The sequence below is a fragment of the Cupressus sempervirens genome, chromosome 1 (assembly GCF_028749045.1).
Source record: "Cupressus sempervirens isolate cs-2001-9-10 chromosome 1, ASM2874904v1, whole genome shotgun sequence".
NCBI lineage: Eukaryota > Viridiplantae > Streptophyta > Pinopsida > Cupressales > Cupressaceae > Cupressus > Cupressus sempervirens.
In genome coordinates, this window is record NC_143118.1 from 519,997,661 (window position 1) to 520,016,263 (window position 18,603).

The following is an 18,603-nucleotide window of genomic DNA, read 5'->3' on the forward strand; positions in this document are numbered from 1 at the left end:
GACTTTTATTTATGAACAATCAATTATTCATTGGTGGTGTTTTTATTGTTAGAGTTAGTGATTGGTAGTTTACTTTTATTGATAACAATTGTTATCTGTTGGTCATTGTGCTTGTGACATTTGACATTGATTTCAAGGTGGTTGTATATTTTTTGGTCTTGGTATTTGTATGTTCACTTGGTATGAGATGTTAGTATTGGAATGAGTGTCCTTTCATTCTTTTTTTAATCTCTTCTTCTTGAGTAGTTTGTGTTACCTTTGAGGTAGTTTGGGCTATCAGGATTCCTTGCCTAAGATTATTTTATGATTTGATTATTTGTGTGTGGATCGTACACTATCTCTCTTGCATCGTGGGAGTAGGAGCTTGATTAGGTGACCACGCAGTTAGGAGGTAGTGTATTCTTACCATTTGGGTCCCCCTCAGATTGACAGATGTCGGATGCTCCTTGGTACAGTGGTACCAATATCATTCTTCCTCTTATCTTGAAGACTTCTATTCATTTGATATATCTATTTATCATGTGTTTTGAGATCCTATGGGATATTGTATTATATATTGATGTACTTGTATCTATTTTCACATACCCTATGACATGTGCAGTGGATGTTGTTCAATAGATATGCTTTCATAATATTAGTTGTACTTATGCATTTTCTTATATGACTGTTTGTGTTTATTTATTTTATGATTATGGACATTGTAATTGAGACTTAAACTTATTAATAAAACTATCTTAAATGTGACTCAACATGAAGGAAACATTGAGGAATTTAAACTATATTTATAATTGATTATGTCTTCTTGATCTGTATGTATATATTGCTTCTGCATTATTGTTTTTGATTAGATAAACAGGTTTTATAGGGAACTTAAAACTCAATAGTTAGTACAATAAAAGGTTGATAATAAGCATGAAAGCCCAGCCAAAAAGTTTAAGTTTATAGGCTGATAATAAGCATTAAGCCTAGCCAAAAAAAAGAGTTCTGAAAAAAGACTAGGAAAAAAAGACAAGCAAAGCCATGGTCAAAAGCTAGAACAAAAAGCCAAAAGACAAGGAAAAGCAAAAGAACAGGCGAGAGTTATCCTCGTTCTTTCGCTCGAGATCTTGCATAACCTGAGCAGCCTCAAAGGCCAGTTGATTCTCTTTCACTTCCATCTGTTGCGCCCTTTGGTTCCTCTTGTCCTGATCAGGAATGGAGTTGTCCTTTGTAGAGTTGTCCTTCGTTTTGGCTTCATCCCTGTCTTTACCTTCCTCATCTTCGTGCATTTCTCTATCTTTGATCTAGCCCATAAGAGAGATGATGTTGTTGTTGATGGAGCTTAACAAGGAGAACATTTGATTCGCAAGGTTGTGATTGTAGTTTTCTAGGTTATGTATCCTTATTTCTGCCAGACTAAGCTTGTCAGCTGAATCCATCCTCATGTTAGCATCCATCCCTTTCCTTGTTGCCTGAATTTGTTTCACCTGATCTTTGACCTCCTCGAGCTCATGGAAAAGCCATTTGATTGAATGAAAATTAGCTTCTACATTATTGTTACTTTAATGTTGTTTAAACTTTTAAAAAAATAGTTTAGTAAACTTTGTAACATATTTTATTTCTTTTGGGTTCTTGAGTGGGGCGTTACATGTGACATTGTGTTTATTGGAAGTTTTGCAGTAATATAACAATTGCTTATCTCATAGGTAAAATGTCTTTCATAAATCTATTAATGAACATACACGAGGAGGTTCATATGCCCCCCATTGCTACCTTCATTTCTATCCTAGTTCCTACCTTTGTTGTTACTTCTTATAGAAATCTAAAAGTGGAATGGACTAGATAGATGGAGTGGACACTCCTCAATTTTCTCCTTGAGCAAGTTCAACTAGGAAGAAAAGGTGAAGGAGGTTTTCTGAAAGAAGCACAAACTGCCATAGAGAAGAGATTAAACAAAGAGTTAAAGTTGAATCTCAGAAAAGAAAACTTCAAAAACAAGTTGAAAATGTGGAAGGCAAGGTATATAGTAATGAAAGAGTTAAGGAATGCAAGTAGATTTTCATAGAACAAGATAACTCAATGCATGGATGATAAGGATGCCATATGGGATGAACTTTTGAGGTAATGTACTCTTTAAAGCATTTTTCAATTCTAATGCAAGATAAATATATAATTATTTAGTTATGCTAACTAGTAGAGAAAATAATTTAGGACTGCAAAAGTGTACAAGAGGCAACCATTCAACTATTTTAATGATCTAGCAACCCTTGTGGGGAGCGACTTGGTTGAAGTAAAAACAGGTGCAATGACACAATATACTAAAGATGGAAACCTTTTTTTATGATGTTATTGAGATGGATGATGATGAGGATTTTAATATGCCTATGAATGTTGCTTCTAATTTAGATGAAGATTTCCTTTGTCAAATCAATCTAGTGCATCCGCTAGAAAAAAATCCTTCTACACCATCAACAAGGATGCCAAAGAGGAGGAAGGCAAGCATGACTACTTATTTGGATGTAATATCTAAAAGCATCCATATGATATAGGAGGGATTCAATAATCCTCACACTATCAAAGTTGATAAAGAGGATAGTAAGAAAGATGTTGCAAATGTGCTAGCTACCCTGAAAAACATCCCCAAACTTAGTCAGGAGACTCTAAGTGTGGCATGTGATAGTTTTATGCTTGAACCTACAAGAGCTATTTGGTTCATACATATGGATGCAAAGTCAAGGGAAGATTATGTTAGATATAAGTTTGGATGGTTATAAAGGTGTTGGATTCTACTAGAGAGCCATGTTATACTTTGTTGGATTATAGTTCTTAATCATTCAAAGCAAATTGATGTCTCATGATAAAAAAAATTATTCATAATTTTTTTATTGAAACCAACATTTCTGCTATATGTCAGTTTTCATTATTAATTGTTTTAGTTGTGAAGCAAAATCTTTCAAGAAGAATTTGATTAGTACATCTTCCAATGACTTTTCTTTTTCAATGACATGCTTAGAGATGAAGGGCATTGTCATATATGTCTGAAAAATGTTATGATAGAAAACTAGGATGCTTGTATTGTAATTGTTGTTTGATAGCTATTTGTGTTTGATGCATTTGTTTGTATTGAACTCTTGTTGAAGATATGATATTTGTATGCATTGATATTATTTGTCGAAGCTATTTAAGAAAGATTAAAACAATACAATTTTAGACAATAACAAAAATTTGTGTTTCTTAATTTCTCCATGCTACAAAATACCATTAAGCAAAAAATAGCATACATCTTCATTTTTTTATTTTTTATTTTTTCATTTGAATTCTTTCAAGCAATCTCATTTCAAGCCACAATAACTTTTAATATTTTTTTAATCCTCCACTCTCAGAGTTTAGAGCTCCTGGGTTCCAATGTCTAGTGCATCCTTACTTTGATGTCCCATTACTAGTTTTGACTATCAAATTTTAATAGTCATCATTAGTTGCAAAGTCCATTTAAGTTATTAAGCTACTCAATTCATCGTAGAGCGATCTAGTTTCAAGGTGTTTGAGCTTAGATTCATTGGTTCCTAGCCTATTGTAGCTTATTTCACCGCTCTTTTATTATTATTTTTGTATTGGAACCATTGAGCATAATTTCCAACATTCCAACTCACATTTAAAGAGTAATATATTGAAAGTAGCTCATGAGTCAATAATTAGAACCTAACTTTACAATTGATAGCCAACGAATGACAACTTCATTTCAGTAGACTCCATATATTTCAATATATTTTATTTTTATTAATGATCCTACATGTGTTTATCATACAACATATTCACCATCAAATATTTTTATTTGTATTATTCTTCATGGTTTTTCATGTCTTTTGAGTTTGTAAATTTTTATTTTCCCTATTGAGCCTCTTCCCTCTACCCACACCACTCAAAAATTTGTCATAAGCATTTTTTTTCAATTTACTTCATTTCAAAATTCTTCTGGTTATGATTATTGCCTCATATGGTTTAACATATGCCTCAAACACATATCTCATCGAACATTGTCATTGCAAGCATATTGTTAAATGTCATTATATAGCAACAAGATTATCTATGGATATACTTAAAGAATGTAGATATCTAATCATCACATGCATATGATTTGTTTGATAAAATGCTTAAATAGAGAACTTCACTTAAAAGTGTAAGAACAAGTCAATTATAAATCAATTTCTATGAATCATTTGGTGAATCATTTCAATTATTGTATCGACCCTTAATAAAAGTATATTATGAATGATCTCTTGCCTCATCCTCTAGAGGGAATCTTTAACTAAGGGAGCTAACTCTTCTCTCTATTTTATTGTGGCTTTGTTTAGTATTGAGGTCCTTCATCATGGCTAATACAATATCTTCGTCCTATACTTTAATTGTACAGTGCAATGTAATTACTTTGGTTGATATCACATGGTAAGAAGGGATTGATGCCTTCTTTCAAAATCCACTTCACATTTTGTGTATACCCTCCTTGTGCTACCATCTGTAGTGCATCTTCCAAAAGTAATCAATTTTATAAAGTAATTTTTTCCAAGATAATTTTTTTCTTGGGTATCATCGAATCCTTTAGTTTTCTAAAGTTATTTTCCTAGAAATTTCTCAACCATTTCTATGTTTCATGTAGCAGATTCTAGGTGTAATGATGTACTTCCCTCACTATCTATTGCATTAATCAAGTCCATTGAGGATGATTTGAATACAATGTCCCCAATTAAGTGACCTTTAACTTATTTTGATGCTAGATGTATAGAACTCTAGCCCAACTTATCCCTGCCATCTACTTTTGATTTCCAATCATCAATACAAACTTTGCAAAATTTAGTTTGTCTAGTGAGTTCTTCCAAGTGGAGAAAGCTTCTTCTTAGTTATCCCTTTGTTCACTCTATACCAATCCATATATGTCGCATTGATCATTTGGAATATTTCTTCATTTACTAATTTGGCTCCATAATGGAAGTCTAAAGAGCATTTCCCATCCTTTTCTTATTGGAGCTCAATTATGTATTTTTCTTCAATGAATTCGACGTACCCTACAAGCATTTTTTGTACCCTTTGCAGACAGCTCCTCTTGCTACATTTAAACACACATATGTTATAAGTTGTCCAATGGATCTTTTAATTTTATCATGACTCGACCTCTAGCAGTTTTATTTCTAGGACCTTTGTAGCATTTAACTATTATTGACCAAGTCTTTATGATTAAACTTAGTCGATATAATTTAGTCACTTTATTGTAGAATTATTAGTTGATCTCTACTAGTAAAAGTGAATTTACATGATGATTACATACTTATAGATACTTTTAATGTTTAATTCAATGATGATGTTATGATCTACATATATGATGAGATGATTATATTATGTACATTATGATAATCATGATGATGTTTCATGCATTTTTTGTGTTATTCAAATGTACATGCAATATAAGCTTGATGTGTTATGACATTATATGATATCTTACTCAAGAATCTTGATGTTTGAAATAATGCAATTGCAAATATATTACTATATAAGGGTCCTTAATATTAGTGAAACATGGAGACCGATATTTATTTTCTTAATATCATTTTAGAAATTGGATTCTTTTGTAATGAATTTATGTAAAATTATATCATCTTGCTCATTTAATTTTTATTAAAAAAATTAATTGTTCCCTTTTTTATAGGTGACATATTTATGTATTGATTATAAAAGATGCCATTTACAATAGTTTTCCATAGCATTAAGTGTCCATTACAAAAAGGGACTCCATAAAACACTCCCCCCTTGACATAATAGTTTATACATACTAAAAAAGGCATTAACACCTTGTTACATAACCCATCCCAATACAAAAGGTAATTGCATATTCAAAAGAAGCTACTAGACATCAAAAAAAGACTTGGCCTATTTGTTGGTGTAAATAAGTATTTACTTTTTACACTTTGGTTAATGCATTATTTTATTATTTCCTTAGGTTACACACTTAGGAGTTTGTGTACTTTTATGAGTTGTCATGTTGACAACACATAAGTAAGCAACTCTAATTCAACACATTGTGTCTACAACACTAGAATATGCATAATTAACTGAGTTGTCATGTAGACAGCATAGTTATTCGCACTCCTATTTTAACACATGGTGTCTACAACATAATTTTGCATGCTACACCTTTGTAGGCTTATCCCCTCATCATCACACTTACTCTTGTGGTTAATGGAGGATAATCCACTTCTGGGGGACATGTGCCTGGTTATATGACTTATCATGTTGCTGATTCCTATACATTATAGAGGCCTTTATATATAAGTACTCCTAGTGTATTTTCACATTGAATTAAATATATATCGATATTTTGATTATACTCTTTTTGGTCTACTATTGTGCTTGTGCTTGAGTTCCTTGATCTTGGGTGAATTTTGCTTGAAGGAAAATTCTTACATGGTATTAGATCTTGGGGAATTTCTCTTCACATAGTCGTTTGAGACCATTCTTGTTGCTTCAACACCTTGGCTCAGATCTAGTGTATCGCAGTCATTAGGAGTGTCTAGAGCCAAAGAAAACCTAGCCATTGCGTCGAGAACGTCTATTTGGTGAAAATCAACTATAAATTTGCCTACCCTAGGCTAAAGTTGATTTTGAGGCAAAATATTTTCTCAAACTGGCACTCAAAGGCTCGATTTGAAAACTTGGCATGATCATTCTTAAGATGTAAAAATTTCAATTTTAGATCGGTATTTATTTTTCTCTGCATTTTTGTCAAAATATTTCTGCAAATTTTTGAATTTTTTTCCAAGCTAGTTGGCCTTGCAGAATTTTTTTTTTTATAGGAACCAGGCAGTGACACCCCAACTCCCCCAGGGAATATTCACTATTAGCATTAGAATATTCCTCATTATTTGATGACACATTGCAACAGTTGGTGGGAACTCAACGGCTTAACTATCCGGTGGTTCACAACTTCATTTAAGCCCCAACGACTCCTTTTTTTTATACTACACGAAAGTAGTAACAGGGTGCATGTGGGATTGCCCTGTTGGCTTTCACTACTTACTGGCATTGTTCATACTTTCCTTTGGTAGTCCTCTCTCTATCAGTGCTGCTATTTCAACCGGCATGACCATTAGCTTCACAGACCTTTGATCCCAACATCATGAACAAAACTTTCTAGCATGCTGAATTTTGAAGAATCCAGCTGCCGATTGTCTTCTCCGATCTGCCATGCGGCAAGCCTTAACTTCTAACACACATGCACAACTATTTTTGACCTAGTTAGAGTCATTTCCAATGAAGTTGACACATTACTTCCATAGGAGCACTCCTACCACAATTGCTGTCCAACTCAGATGCTGCCACGTGAACATGATTGCCCAACCACCACAAAGGCCAAGACACATCAACATATAGTTCAGCAGTCATACACTTGCCAGTATAGTGCCAAGTTGATAGATCATACAACATGTGTTAGCTCTGTACCGTTGACATCACGCCACATTAGCAGGGGGCCCAAATTTTTGTTGACATCAACATTTCATGGTATTAAAATTGATAACCATCTGACTGTCATTCCAAGGCACTTTTAAACTGCTACAATGGTCATTTGACCATCAAATTTAACCTCACAGTTTGCTGCCTAGACCCCTCTCCAGATGCAATTTTGATTTGACAGTCCAACTTTGGGGAGCCATAACTTAGTCATCTAGACTCAAAATCAGGTGCAATTTTTTTGATTTTGGGTAGAATTTCCTAAACTTTTCATTAGTGTAGTTAATTTTTGGTTTTGGTGCATGCATTTGTTAGAAATTGCATCTTTTGGTGACTGTACCTATCTAATTCTATATTTTGCAACTTGAAATGCTCCGTATGGGCTTATTTGGAGTCGAAAATAGGTTTTGTTTTTTTTGAAAGTGCTTAATTTTTCATCTAGTTTCCATATCTGTAATCAAATTATAGGGTTGTGTGGACAAAAAAATCACTTTCAGACTTAAGGCATTTTTTGCATTATAATGCTTTGATTACTTTTAAAAATTGTTGTATATCTAAGATACAATGCTTAGTGATAGATTTGAGCCTCAAAAGGTAGTTATAAATAGCAAAATCAGAAGTCCACTTTGTACATTTTGACAAGTGGCCTATTGTATATGCACTACATATAAAGTGCCAAAAGCATCCTTTTTAGAGGGGTTTTTTTTATCGAGTGAATTGGGGGGGGGGGGGGTGTATTGTGCTCTTCTGTCTCTCTTTTGTGCTCTTTTACTTGTTCTGCATCATGGGTTCACCTAAAGGTCCACTTCTAACTCCACATAATTATTCTACATGGAAATATATTGTATGGAGTAGTTTAATGGGAAAAGGTTTAAATCTTTATGTTGATGGTACAATCCCCAAACCCACTGATGCTACAACACTCTCTGATTGGCAAATTAAAGACCAACATGCCTTAGGAATTATTAGGAGTTGTGTACATAAAGATCTCTTCTTCTACATTTCTAGTTTTAAGGAAGCCAAACCTGCTTGGGACATAATTGAATCATTGTATGGTAAGGTGGATGAGGAAAAGGGATACTAGATTGAGGATGACCTACTTCTCTTGGATCCAAATAATTTTGACACAATTCAAGATTATATCAACAAAGCCAATGAGTTTAGAGCACTACTTAAAGATTGTGGTAATCCCATGAAGGATGATAGGTTGATTCATCACATCCTGAAGAGGCTACCTTTAGAGTATGCTTCCTTTATTTTGAGTTATAACACTCATAGGTTGACCATGGGAAGTGCTTTCCAAAAGCCTATTTTTGATGCATTTGTTGAAATGTTTATTTTTGAACAAACCAAGTTGATAGATATGAGATTTCTCACGACATCAAAGACCAAATCATTGGTGGCTAGTGATGAGAACCAATCAAGTCAAAGTGGAAAAAGTTCTAACAACAACAAGAAAAAACATTGGAAGCAAAAATCACAATCTGAGACATAACAATAATCTTCACAACAAGGCGGTTCTTCTTCCAACAAGAAGGGAAATAATAAAAAGAAGGATAAACTTTTTTGTGCATATTGCAAGAAACCGAATCATGATGAGCATCATTGCAAGACTAATAGAATTGATGAGTTGGAAAACCTACTCAAGAAGAACAAAATTCAAGTGCCAAGTGCTTCCAAGAATTCAACTCCAACCACTTCAAAGGGAAAAGGGAAAGCACTTATGGCTAGCTCAAGTTCTTCATCGAAATAGATTCTTGACTCAGGTGCCTCATATCATATGGGTTATTCAAAGGGAAATTTTTCTTCATTGAAGTAGTCATAGGTACGACACATCTTTGTAGGAGATGATACAAAAATGGAAGTTGAAGGGAAAGGACATGTAGAGATGAAAAATGGGGAATTCAAAGATATTCTCTATGTTCCAAACCTTAGTTCTAATCTCCTCTCAATTTACCAAATCATTCATCTTGGAGATGGCAACAAAGTTGAGTTCCTTCTAGATTTAGTAGTGGTGCGAAGTCTTGAAGATGATTAATTGGTTGTAGTGGGGAAAGTCAATCATGACAATAGGCTTTATTCCTTCTCCCATTTTATGCATAAGTATCCTTCACATGCCTTGTTAACTCAATCTCATCCATAAACCAAATTATGGCATAAGTGGTATGGTCATCTTGCCTTCTGCTATCTTCAACAACTTTGCTCCAAGAACATGGTCAAAGGTCTACCAATAATCAAATTTTCTAAGGGTGAATGTTCAACATGTTCAATGGATATGCATCTTGAGGAGAAGTTTGATAAAGGAAAGTCTTTAAGAGCACCAATTATTCTTCAATTGATTCACATGGTTTTAGTAGGTCCTTTTGTAGTGACATCAATCAGTCAGGGTTGCTACATACTCACTTTCATTTATGAATTTTTATGCTACAAATGGGTCTACTTTCTTCATCACAAGAATGAAGTGGTTGATAAGCTTCAAGCCTTCAAGAGTCATGTTGAACAACAATCAAGGAAAGCCATCAAGGTTCTTAGGATGGACAATGAAAGCATATATGTGAACACAAGATTTAACAACTTTTTCAAACTTGAGGGTATTGATCTTCAGAATCCACCAACATTTAGTCTGCATAAGATAGATGTTGCAGCACTGAGGTTACAAACTCTTAAGTCCATGGCAAGTTGCATGATACAAGCCAAGTCTCTTGATCCAACACTTGAAGTCAAAGCTATCAACAATGCCAATCACATACTTAACAGGTCTTCTCATAATGCCTTAGATGGAAAGACTCCTTTTGAGGCATGGTGTGACAAAAAGCTAGTTGTGAAACACTTAAGAGTCTTTGGTTGTCCAACATGGGCAACAATATCTTCTTGGGGATGCAAGGCATCACCACCAAGGCCTTGTACTTTCATCGGATATGAAGATGGTGTTAAGGCATATGAACTTATGGATCCTGAGACACATGACATTTTTGTAGAGAGTGATGTACACTTTGAGGAAAGTTCACCCAGCTTATCCTCTAGTCCTCTCTGCACTTCATACACTGTGGAAACTGATAGTGACACCAGTGATAGTGATTAAAAAAACTTAGATTTGTGGGATCCTATTGATAGATGCACAGAGAGGTCACATCATTAGCACATTCCACATGCATACATTGCCACAATGATAGGTTCAACACAATAGGGTACACCTTGTCTTCCAACTCCAGCAATAGGGGATGACTACATGGAAGATATTTCAGGTTTGTTTGTGGAGTCATAGATAGCAGACTTGGGAGACATCATTGATAATATACATCTTCTCTTTGACAAAGAAGATCCTTCTTCAGTTGTTGAAAGAGCCCACTCTAACCCTCATGTCCATTCTCTACATGATTGATCTTCTCAAGTTGATATGATTGTGGATCCTTATGTACAACAGTTGTAGGAGATCTGTTTATCATTTGAGGAGACAGTTGGTTCTTTGGGATAGGTTCTACATCCATCCTTGCTAGATTCAACATTGTTCTTTTCAACAGCATTAGAAGGGGCAACAATCAATATTGACATAGGGATAGTTGAGCAGGTTTTAGAGGCATCATTGATCATTGGGATTCTTTCTAAACACAAGAGAAGAATCTCACTTGTACCTTTGCCATTATTTCTTCCAAAGGGGAGGAACATTATACAACACCCATGGACTACCTTCTACCTTGGAGTAGCTATCACTGATTGACACTCTACATTGGAGGGGGACTACCTTATCTCTCTTCTTCTTCTCTCTTATGGGGGGGACTTTTTCCTCTTATGGGGTTTTGTCCTTCTCATACTTCTCTTTTGTATATACTTGATGTATGCCATAATGGGGGGGGGGGGATGTGGTCTTGATTACTCCATCCATCGATGCATCTTGTCTTTTCATCTCTCTTTTTAGGGGAGGGCTTTTCCCATGAGGTTTTCCCTCTTTCTTCACTTTATGAGAGGTTTCATTTCATTATGTACATGGGTACCTAACATGGCCTAGTAGCTAGGACCCATTATGCATTTCATCCTAGTTTTTGTGATCTTAAGTGCATTCCCCTAAGTTGCACTTAATTGGGGGTGTTGGTGTAAATAAGTATTTACTTATTACACTTTACTTAAGTTTAATTAGGTTAATGCATTATTTTATTATTTTATTATTTCCTTAGGTGAGACACTTAGGAGTTTGTGTACTTTTATGAGTTGTCATGTTGATAGCACATAAGTAAGCAACTCTGATTTAGAACATGGTGTCTACAATATTGGAGTTTGTATAATTAATTGAGTTGTCATGTAGACAACACAATTATTCACACTCCTATTTTAGCACATGGTGTCTATAACATAATTTTGCATGCTACACCTTTGAAGGCTTATCCTCTCATCATCACACTTACTCTTGTGCTTAATGGAGGATAATCCACTTCTGGTGGACATGTGCCTGGTTGTATGACTTATCATGTTGTTGATTCCTATGCATTCTAGAAGCATTCGAGAGGCCTTATATACAGGCACTCCTAGTGTACTTTCATAGTGAACTGAATACATATTGATATTTTGATCATACTCTTTTTGGTCTACTCTTGTGCTTGTGCTTGAGTTCCTTGATCTTGGGTGATTTTTTCCCTAAGGCAAATTGTTAGACTATTCAATTCTTGAACCAATTTGTAACATCCTCCTTTGTGAAATTTGGGATTGAGCGCTCATTCTCCACTGATCTCCTCTTCCTACTAGATCCACTTGCACTTGCCTCCTCTATCAGAGACACATCAACCCACATTCTTGCTTTTGTGGAGTCCCCAAAAACCTTGCTTCCTTCTCTTTCCATCTGGTATCTCAGTGGTTCTCTAGGGGGTTGCACACTTTTTCTTGGTGTCATCTTCATAAAACTCTTCTTCACATCAACCAACACCTAGATCTTCTCTTGTAGAAAAAGAACCACCTTCCTCCATCCTTCTGCCACTTTTGGCATGTGAAGCCTGTGGGAGTTGTAGAAGACCATACAACCAACAGTTGCAGTGAGGAATCTTTGCCCCCAATCAACCTCCATAGTTCTTGCCCCATTTCTAGCCCTACTCCTAGTACAACTCTGTCAATAACCTCGTCTACTCCTAGCATCCATTGGGGGTCCAGACAGACAAAAATGACCCTGCGTACTTCATCTTTTGTCTCTCCTACTAGTAGTACCAAAGCCACAAAGAGAGATACAATATCTAGGTTGAACCTCCTCCTCCAGTATGTGTCCAAATATTCTAGGCCAAACATCTCCATGATGCCACTCGTGAATCCATCATCCTCACAGAAAAATAAATTCTTTAGACATCTCGTTGTAATCTTTCCTTCATATGCTTGTATCTAATTATCAGATTCCAAAGAAAAGTTGGCTTCCATTGCTAAAAACTCTATGAATTTCCTTATAGAAAAAAGACCCTGCCCTTCTTAAAAATCACCCTTTAAGTATCTTGAAGCCCTTCAAGAGTTTAATGAGTGTAGATCCTTTGTCACTCGTAGGGGATTAATTCCCCATGAGTGTCCTTAATACCAGGTGTTAAATTAAATTATTGGGGGTTTTTTCCATCAAAGGGGAGGCTAACAATTATAATGCCATTTATATCACAACATCCTTAATCTAATTTAAGGAGCCTAAAGTCTTCAAAAATTTCATACTAGTTTCCAATTGTGACACTTGCTTCTAAGTTGGCTAGCCTATCTGCCACCTTATTTGCTTCCCTATAAACATGGGAAATCCTGAAGCCCTCAAACTCCTTCAGAAGACACTTTATTTGGCTTATGTGCTTGTCAAGATGCCAAGATTCCAATTTTCTTTTCTTGATCCCATTAATAATTATCTCTTAATCTCCTTCCAGATGCACTTGGATGATACCCAATTTAACTCCTAGTACTAGAGTCTCTTTAGCTACTTCACATTCTGCCACATTATTGGTTCTGTCCCTTAATCTTTTGGCCATAAAGGCAACTGAGTTACCTTCATGATCTTGTCTACAAATCCACACCCTAATGTCCCTGATTTTCCTTGAGTAGCCCCATCAAAATTAATTTTTATCCACCGTTCCTCTAGTGGTTGCCAACAACACGTTTCCTTTCTTAGTTGAGGATTAACCCTTGAAGGCCCATTAACCAACCAAATTTTAATAGTTGGAAACTTAGTTTGCAATCAAGCATCTAGTCTCATAAATGATGGATTTTGCAAGCTTGAAGCTAAGGTTGTAGATGAAATAATTTCTACAATGGCTCTCTCCAGCCTCTATCTAAAGATACTTATATTCTCTTTCTTATCTTGGTATATTCTTCCATTCCTTTCCTTCCACAGCTCCCAGAGTGTCCTTTAGGGTATTACACTCTATGCTGCTCCAAAGATATGTCCTTTCTTCTTTTTTGGCTAAGCTACTAACCATCCTTTTAAAGATTTTTTCAATGGGCTTGCCCATCCATATCTAACCGTCATCCATGCCTCTTGTGAAAAACTATAGTGAAGCAGATGGTGATCAATTATTTCTTCTACATCTTTGCACATAGGACATCTAAAAGGTCCCTAAAAACCCATTCTCTTAAGTCTTTGTCTTGTTAGGATTTTGCCATTGCTTTCTAGCCATGTGAAAGCTCGTAGACACTCTCTATACTAACATAGGTTTCTCTCCTAGTCCACTTTGTTATGATTCCCTTCCATTAGCTAATATCCAATATTAATTAAATATTTTCCACTTTTGGAGCCACTCCAAATAAGTTGATCCTTTATATTAGAAGTGACCAACTCTTGATCCATAAGGATCTATTTCATCCATTCCTTGTTCTCATTACTGAGAGCAAGGGAATATGGGTCCTTCAATTTCCTTGGACAAAACTTATCAGTAGGTTGCACATTAATATAATCTTTTACTTGGGTGCCCCATATCTATTGCATAGATTCAATCAAACTCTAAGAAAGCTTTGAGCTTTCCAACTTCTGACCTCCATCCCATAAATCTTGCTAGAAGTTTGTCTTTTCTCCATTCCCAATCTTCCATGTCAAATGATTTGTGATTAACTCCCTGCAACTTAGAAGGAAATTCCAAATAGCCAAACCATGAGGAGGGTCAGTAATAGTCAAAATATGTTCATCCTCAGAATTATCAAGATATTTGGCTCTTAGTATTTTAACCCAATGTTGATTACCAACACTAAACATCTTCCAGACTAATTTGGCCCCTAAAGCCATATTGAAGAGTATATAGTCCCTCACCCCTACCCCTCCTCCACCTTTTAGTCAACACACCTATGACCATGCCATTAGAGGTATTTTATCTCCGTCTTGTGATCCATTCCACAAGAACTTCCACATACAACAATGTATCAGTTGAACCTCTTTCTTGGGAATTTTGAAACAAGCCATGGAATAGATTGACATCATCGATATCACAACCCAAAGCATAGTTATCCTCCTTGCCAGCATAAGCTAGTGTTCTTTCCAACTATCCATTCTTTTTCTGCAATCATCCACTAACTCTTTCCAAATTGGACCCTTTCTTGTTCCTCCAAACAAGGGAGTTTCAAGGAATCTACTTGGGAGCCTCCAAATTCTCACCCCAAAGAATCCAACTATAGTCCTCTAGAACCCTAGTTTTGTGTTTAAAAAGTATATTTCTAACTTGTCCTAGTTAATTGATTTTCCTAAGGCCAAGTTATACTCATTCAGGACCTGTTTCATCACCTTTACCTCTACCATAGAGGCCACCAAAGAAACATGTGTCATCCACAAATTGAGAGTGAGTGGTAGTTGCAATTCCATTACCAATCAGAATGCCCTTTTAGGACCCGACAAATCTCTTTTGCAAAATTAATCTGCCCAAAACCTTTGCTAGAATAATAAACAAAAAAGGAAAAATTGGGTCTCCCTTTCTAATTCCTTGACTAGTACTAAAGAAACCTTGTGGACTACCATTGAATAAAATGGACATTCTAAAATTTGAGATCATGCTTTTGATCCATTTTAGCCATCTTTCCTTGAAATTAATTCTCCTCAACACTTCCAATAGAAAGACCCTATCAACTTTGTCATATGCTTTATGAATATCTATTTTAAGCATCATGTTTCATTCATTTCTCTTGCTGGTAGAATGTATTACTTCACGAGCCACTATGATGCCATCAACTATACTTCGGTTGGGAGGGAAATCACTTTGTTCTGATGAGATGATAAAATCTAATAAAAATTTCAACCTATTTAGAGCTATCTTTGTAATGATTTTGTACACTGTATTACAAAGAAAAATAGGTATGAAATTATTATACCTAGATGGATGTCCTTTCTTCATGATGAGTTCTATCCGTGTGTTGTTGAAGTCTTTTAGGATGAATCCATCCCTTCTTGACTCCTCCACCACAATTAGTAACTCCCCTTTAAGAAATTCCCAAAATTTCTAATAAAAGAACATTTGGAAACCATTTGGCCTTGGTGCCTTATCTCCCCCCAAACCAAACACAACTGCCTTAAGTTCACTCATCTTGATAGTCTCAATCAACATCCTATTGTCCTCTTCTAAGACAATGCTTGGGATAACCCCCCAAGACCTTATTCTAAGCATTCTTCCTCTCCACTTGTTCCCCCTTCCAAAGATTTGAGAAAAATTACACCACTTCCTTATATATGTCATCCACATCTTCTATAAGTACCCCGTTCTTATCCTCAATTAAGAGAATGCGATTTACATTATCCCCAGAGCCTTCTCGGGCACATTTTTGCACTTTCTGAGACCACTTGGGCTTCCCAAGTGCATCATTGACGCAATTGGTACTGTCATGGTACACTTGGGCTTACCAAGTGCGTCAATGACACACTTGGTTGAGTTTTGGGCGTAGTTGGGGACCTAGGATACCCAGAACTGCTCCCGGAGCCCCTATGTTGCACTCTGGAGCCCATAACTTTTGTGTTTTAACTCAGATTTGCAATCCACCAATTGTGTTGGATTCATATCTTCATTGTGGACAACATGAGATATAATTTTCATCATTTTATGTTTTTCTTGAGTGGTTAGCCATGCAATCACTCTCGAGCTCTCGATTGACCCTGTTTTGCACTCTAGACCTCATAACTTTCACATCTTAGCTCTGATTGGTGATCCGTCAATTGCTATGGTTTTGTCTTCTTGTTGTCGATAAATTGAATTATCATATGCTCATATTATTCAATTTATTGAGGGGGAACCCATATATATCATCCCTACTGGGGCATGTTGTGGCTTTCTCATCAGTTATTCTTTGATACAACACTCTAAATCACATTGTATCAAAAAGGGGCAAAATGTAGATGCTCAAAAGTGGTTCACATCTATGACTTCATAACTTCTTCATACTAATTTGTCCCATTTTATCATTATACTAACTTTGATCTTTTGGCTAGATTGACCATATTTTGTCATTTGTATCCCCTTTCACATCAATTTCATATCAACTCAAAACCATTTCAAATCAACTCGAAATCACCCCAAATCAACTCAAAATCATTTGAAATCAGTCCTAATCAACCCAAAACATATCAAACATCCTAAATCAATCATCATTTATCCAACTCCTAGGTATTGTTGTGGCTTTCAGTGCCTTGGAGACCTATCAACCTATCAATCTTATCAATCTGACCTTAGTACTGTCGTGGCTCTCAGTGCTAGGTAAAACTATCATTCATGTCATCCAATCTTTGACATTTTTGAGGCTTTCAATGTCAGATCATGGCATCATCAACCATTTTAATAACATTGACAATGTCCGTCGATGTTATTATGATCAAACCTTATCAATCGATTTCAATTCTGTAGCATTTACGATGTCGGTTAAATGTTACATATCAACCAATTCATGTCATGTGTCCTTGGCATGTTATCAATTTCAATCTATCAATCAATTTGACCATGGTTTTGGTCTACTTTTCATCATCTTATTCCATATCTATCATTGTCACATTTTCATTAAAGGATACTGTCGCATTCATTTAATCAATTTGGCCAATCATTTACTAATTCTCTCTATAGGATTAAATAACCCGTAATTTAATTCTATTATTCTTCCTAATTATCATCCTCAATTAATTAATCTTATTAATTAATTGATTCATTATCTACAAACCATGGAAATTCTTAATTTCCTATTTCCATTTTCCATCATTAATTCCATTTTCTACTAATTCTTATTTTGTGGAATAAGAGGATTTTTAATTCAAATATTTCATAAATATTGCATCATCATGACACTTGGATGTGACACCTCGTAGATTCTTCTTTGACACTTGGCTAAGACTTGTCATAATCAAATATTCTTATCTCTTACGCACATCCCTATTTGGCTTATTCGTCATAGATTCTTGGCTTTAAGTGGGTTGAGGTGTCTTATGACGCGTCATAAATTCTCTTCCACATTTAGCCAAGTTTGACTTTCATGTGTCATAGAATCTCACAATTGGCATATTTTCTCATATGCGTCATGGATTCTCAAAGGAATCTCTTGCCACATCGCACATCTATGGGTGACAAATCCAATGCCCTCACTTTGAGTGTTGATTGTAAAATGGACACTCTTTCTCTCATTTCGGGTCCTCTTGAAGTCTTGGAAGCCTTTAGGTCCTAATTTCTTTTAGATTTCTCACTCCATCTCTCACATTCAAATCACAACTTCAAGTATTCTCATGGTATTATCCACATCATAGAATTTTTCTTCAATTTTGTGTGCACTATAGGCAACTTTGGAGCTACAATCATTTGGAGAAGAAAGAAGGACATGGGAGCTACAAGCGAAAAAGGGGGTTTCTATTGCTTTCTTTATTAGTTTGGCTTTTATGGTAGACTAGTGGGTGCAAACATATATTGATTGAGTTTTGTGATTTTCTCATAGTATGTTATGCATTTAACCCATTTTTTGGTCCTACATTTGGTGAATCCGATGTGAACATGCATATCTAACTGGCATTTTCTTGTTTTGTGCTTGCAGGTGTAAGGAAGGAGCTCACTTGGAAGGGTATAACGACTATCTACTATTCATTTTCACACCTAGATTAATTAGGGGGTTTAGTAAAATGCTTGTATGCTCTTGTTTCATGCATTTTGTTAGCTTTTTGTCCTAGGGTGCACTCTGCTCTGT